A 6,000-nucleotide genomic window follows, 5' to 3' on the forward strand; every position below is an offset into this window, starting at 1 on the left:
GTGGGTGCTGAGATGAGGCGAGCGCGGGCATCCCTGCAGCACCGCTGCGGGATGGGGTGCGGTGGGGTGGGGTGTCCGGCCGCTGCTGCTGTCCCGCTGCGGTGTGGCCTCAGGGAGCCCCCACGTCCCATTCTGGAGGCGGAGGGATGAAGCCGTTTATAGCTTATGGAGCTGATGTGTGTGTGTGTGCATGACGGGTCTGTATGTGCCCAATACACGTGTATTGATACCTATGGCGTATATGTATCCATCCAATACGTCCATACATTAGTGGTACACTCGTGTCACGTTCACCAATGTGCTTTTGCCAGATTTAGCCATATTAAACAGACATTTAACTCTCTGCATGCAGGGGAAGCAAGTCCAGTAGCGCCTGTTGCAGCCGAGCGTCCGGTGTGCCATCCCTTGCTGGGCAGGGAGGTTTGCAGAGGGAGGTTTGCAGCAAGCTCCGTGGCAGATGTTTCAGTGTGAGCATCGAGGAAAAGCTGCCTGTGCAAGTCAGGAGCCTGACATCTGGGGTCCGACTGGGTGTACCTAAGAAGACAGGGAGGGGGAGGAGAGGTGATAAAATGTCTCTATCCCACGTGGACGCTTTCTGTGTTTGTGCATTGTGCGGGGCCTTACCAGCTCCCAGGCACACCTATATGGAGCCTGCAGAGGGCTGGGCAGGTTTTGTGAGTGGGGTAGAACACTTCTGGCCTAACTAGCACTGAGCTTCTCCTGATGCACCCATTCTGTTGGTGCAGGTTTATAATGGGCAGTTTAATTAATGTAGGCTAGTGAGACGCAGGCCCTTGTCCTCTCTCTCCCAGTTTATGTAGGGCGAGGGCTCTCTGTGTGCCTTGTAAGGCCCTGGGCTCACTGGAGATGCTAATGTAATTATCATACTGTTACTGAGTTTCCTTCATGGCTTCTTGTGAAGGACACGTCTGAAATCCTTTTTAAGCATTCTGTTAAAAGCCATCAGTAAATTCAGCGTTATTCCTGAAACGATAGCAATTAAGTCATCTACATCAGCCCCAAAAGCTGATGTCAGTGGAGCACCTTTTGAGCAAACCTTTCTGGCTGGTTTCAGAAAGTCTTGTTGCATCTGGCGGGGGCCAGGCACCGACATTGATGGTGGCACCAGACATCCAGAGCAGCTCTGCTCGACTCCTGGCATTTGAACAGTGATGGAAGCAAAACCAGACTTTAGCCCAAAGATGTGTTGAGGGCAATCTGTATCACACGCAGGACTTTATTTGCCCGTGGATCTGGTTTGTATCTGTTATTTATTGCTAGCGCTAGGAGAGCAAAGAAATCCTGAGAGGGAAAAAAAAAAAAAAAAAAGGCAGATAACTGTGGCTGCTTTTTGCTTCCTAACAGTACATCTGAGCTGTTTTCAGTTGTTGGGTTTCTCATTCGCACCGAAGTTTTGCTGTGACAGAGAATTGCCCACGGATTGTTCAGTGCTTTGTGCAATTTTCCAGGCATTTCTCACATTTGTGTGGTGACCTGAGCGCTGGGTGCACCGCATCCCCTCAGCAGCCCCGACACCGGTGTCAGGAGCGATGTCTTTCTGGAGGAGCCGGGAACACCACGTACCTCGCTTGCCCCAGAGCAACACAGGTCTGCCTTAATGGACTCTCCCACGGCAGGGTGCCAGCAGCCAAAGCACTTTGCCAAGCACGAGTACGAGGATCGGTTGCCCTTAGAGGCTCGTGGCTTTTCAGAGGAGCAGAAGAGACCTTATGGCCTGTGTTGGCTCTGTGATCTCTGCCATCAAGTGAGCAAAAGGGAACAACACACCTGCTTCCCTCCTCCGCGCCTGCGGGTAGGGTTTCTCCTCTCCCTGAACACTCGCCAGCGCAGCTGAGCTGGCTCAGGAACCGCCGTAATTCACTGCTATCTTGCCAGGCCAGCAGCAAATTGCTAGCTCATCTTTCTCCCACCTGTAGCAAGGAGAGAGCCGGCAGGGAATGGTGTTTCATCCATCTTCCCAGGCCTGCTCCCCTGATGGGGCTGCTATCTAGGGCCATAGGAGGTGTGAGCCAGGAATTTGGGGCCAACTTCCTTGCAGGGCTGGCTGAGAAGTGTGATGCTAAAGGAAAAGCCAAAAGGAATGGAGAAAATAAGGGGCGTGGGGGGGTTCTGTTCTGATCTCCCTGCTGGGGGAAGAGTCCTCCCTTCCCCAGGCAGGTGCCCCCGTGCAGGCGTGCCTGCACCCTGGGGTGCCTCACCTCCTCTTTGCATCAGACCCGTCAGGATCAACCAAGTTCCTCACCTAGGCACAGTCTCAGTTTGGACATTAGGGCAGTGCCATTTTTACGGTATTTGACTCAAAAATTAGAGTGTTTCGTAACCCCTCTGCTGTTGCAGAGCTGCTCGGGGAGCTCTCCCAGCCCACAGGGACTGTGGTGTCTGGGGAGGTGTCCACCGTTAAGGGCCAAAAGGAGCAGCAGGGACTGCCCCCACATCCCCACAGGGAAGCCTTCGTCTCTGGTGCCGCTCAGCTCTGCGAAGTGCTGCCGGGCATGCAGCCCGCGGCCGAGCAGGAGCACCTTTGTGCAGGGCTGTACCCTCGGCCATGGCATGGCACTGAAACACCAGGCTCCAGCCTCTGGTGCCCAGGCAGGGGCTGAGAACCCTGGGTGTGTATTGATTTAGGCACAGCCGGACGAAAGGCAGATCCATCGCAGCAGTCGTGGGGAACAGGTAATTTCCAGAGATTGTAATGAGGGCGTTAAGCTATTTCCCTTTCTCACTTTGGTCGCTTTCATAGAATGAGTGTAATGAAGAGCTGTTCTCTGCTCACAAAATGGTGCTGCACAAGCTAGATGGATTCTTCCGACCTTTCCGTGTGCTTTACTTGAATCGTCCGCCTCTTCGTGTTCTCCGCTCGCTGCCTCGAATGGGAAAGACAGCTGGAATACTGACTCTTACAGCAAATACTGTGGCATATCGCCTTCTTTCCACCAGTCACTGGTATTCTTCCCGAAACCTTAGCTATTTATTATTACCAGTGTTATTTGTGTGCTTGTGTCTGGGAGCGCTACACAACGTTTCTGGAAAGAGAAGTGTCCTGTACCCTTGGTACTACTGTAGTAGAAATCAGCGTTATTCTGATGTGACATAAGGGAAGGAGTGGGAAGTGTCTGGACGTGCCTGAAGGACAAAGCCAGAGCCCCTCCTTGGCAGAGGTGCCATGGGGAAGCAGGACAGGTGAGAGTGCTCAGCCAAAACAATTTTGCCGTCACAAATAATTCAGGCAAGAAAAAGTTTTCAGGCTTAGGAATCAAGGAGATGCAAAGGTCAGTCTGGAGCAGAATGAGGTAACGGAGGCTTGAGTTGGATGCTGGCACAAGAAAGATTTGGATCCTCCTTCCCAGCTTCCTGTAATTCCCAGAGAGCTTTCCGGATGACATTCATTATTTGTGTTATCTTTGCACCTAACTGAATGAGTCAGGGACCAGGGTGCTACATAAGCAAAACACAAAGCTGTCCCTTTGCCAAAAAGGAACTTAAAATCCAACGGTGAGATGGGAGGGAGAGCTGATATGAACGCTGGAGAAGGGGGAGGACGAGCGGAGCGCGAAGCTGCAGCTGAGGGAATAGCATCCGTGTAACCGTGACCATCACTCATCCCTGCACAGGGAGGAGGGAGTTGAAGGAGATAATGAGGTGGGTTTGTGGGTGTTTACAAGGTTCATGATAATACTTTGTGACAACGACAGAACAGAAGATGGCACATTAAGGTAATGTTTGGGCACTGGCTAACGTGAAAACACTGTGAGAAGTCTTAAGTCTGCAAAATTTAGAGTACTACCCAAAATAACCGCATTGCACAGGAGTCATGCTTGCCCTCTGTCACCGGAGTGCAGCCATGGCAGATGCCAGTGACATGAAGATCGATTTAAAACAACGCTGGAAAAGCCCCACCCGGCCTCCGGCAGAGGGTCCAGACCTCAAGGTGGGGATGGGGCGCTGGGGATGACCATCAGGCTGGGAAGAGCAGGGGCAAGCAGGAGCCAGAGCTGTGCTCAGTGAAACACTGATGAAGCGTTTGGGGTGTGGTTTTGTTCACAGAAGTATTTGCACGGTTGTGCAAAATGTACAGATGACACCGAAGCGGACGAGAGTCTGAATGTCCCTGTTGAGTCCCCATCTCCTGAACGGCAGCAGAGGATCTGCAGGCGAACAGTCACATTGCTGCATCTCCATGGCAGAGAGGTATGTGACAGCTAGCTATCACATTTTTCAAGGGCTCATTCCTAGCTGTTTAATACTTCATATGCTCTCTCGGGGAGGGAGGAGAGAAGAACGGAGGAGTATATTTGGCACAGCAGGGAAGTGGACTCGGGTCTTTTCCATCCCTTAGTGCTGGGCTGTTGCAGAGGGAGAGAAAGCCTCCTTCCACAGCGGTACTAATCCTCCTCCACAGTGAGCTGAACGTTTTGAACTTGAACAACTCCTCTCATTTTTCCCCCATGTGATTGTGAGTCAGGCTGGGCTTCTCTATTCTTCTCCATAATTGAGTAGGAGATTATTTTGACTGGAAATAACCAGACACAGGTATCATGGCTGTGAATGCCTCCATGCGTGCCACTTGCGAAAAGTTCTGTAGCCTTCTGCAAAGGGAGCTGGTCTTTAAAGGCTTTGCTCAATGGAGAAGGAAGAAAAGCAGAGGGGAAGAATAGCTCCTTCCTCCTCACTTCTATCACTGGCTCTGCTAAACTTAACCCACTGAATTGTTGGTGACACGCTGTTCTTCAGAAGCAGCTCTTTTGTGGCGGAACTCCTCTGTGACACGGGGAGTAGCCGCAGTGAGACAGGAAATATCCCTGACATGATGGTTTTCTACAGGAGCTTGTAGCTATGATCCAGTCCCACAGACATGCCGAGAAAGTTACAAAAAGCCATTCCTCTAACGTCTCCAGGGGAACCTCCCTAGGCACAGATTTTCCTGTTTCTTCTCTTCCTTTCTCGGTAGTTCCCTCTCACAGGATACAGACCATCTGCTTGGGTTGCACTTCCCACTTCTCTGCCCTGGTGGCACCGAGTGCCCAGAGGATCACAGGGCAAGGGAAGAGGAGATGCAGTGTGAGGCCGTGTCAGGGCATGTGGCTTCCTTTGCTGCAGTGGCCAGTGAGATGCCAACCCCTGTGGCTCCAGCTCCCAGTGGGTACCAGGAGGTGGGTGCAGCCGCTCCCTAGGGCTCAGTGTTAGCGATGCGCTCTCCTGCTAGCAAAGCCAGATACCAAGGAGCATTTCTCCAGTTTATACGTAAGTGGGATTGCTTTGGGCTGTTGAACCAGCGTGCTGCGGACTAGCCAACCCCAGAAGTTTTATCTGTACTGTAGCCACTGCTGTTCTGTTCATGCGTCTCATGTCTCAGCTGCTTAGTGAGGAGCTAATGAGCTTTTGGAGATACAAGGGTGCTATAAACTCCTTAGGCCACAGATAAGCAGCTTATTGCCTTTCGGAGCACTGCCAGCCCTTGGCTCTGCTGCTGCCGTGCTTCTCAGGCCCCGAATTCTTCTTCGTTAGCAGGAAGGGTTATAACATCTTGCAGTAAATGAGTGTATTCCTAATTATAGGCGAACATGCATGCGCTGCAGCCGTCCCCACGGGCCGAGGTAAAACCTGGCAGCAGGACACACAGGCAACGAGCGGCTTTACACGTGGTGTCATCACGTCCCCCCGCACGACTGACTTCGACCCTCGCAAACCGCCTTCCCCGCGCAGGGGCTGCGCCGTCGCGTCGGTACAGGATGAGACCACCCCCCCTCGTCACGGTGAAAGGGCCTTTGGCACCCAACAGCAAGGTCACCAGGGACAGCCTGGGCAGGTGCAGGACAAAAGGTGGCTGTTTTCGTTATGAAACAACTTATTTCCATTGCTGTCCTTTCTCTGCTTTTGGATGGACCTGTGAGGGACGCCTGTCTAGAAAATTCACTGGGTAAGAAAAAATCCTGCTGCAACTGGTCAACAGGCTGCAGTCGCTACTCTTACTAAATGCTA

Source organism: Tauraco erythrolophus, chromosome 12, assembly GCF_009769465.1.
Source record: "Tauraco erythrolophus isolate bTauEry1 chromosome 12, bTauEry1.pri, whole genome shotgun sequence".
Lineage (NCBI taxonomy): Eukaryota > Metazoa > Chordata > Aves > Musophagiformes > Musophagidae > Tauraco > Tauraco erythrolophus.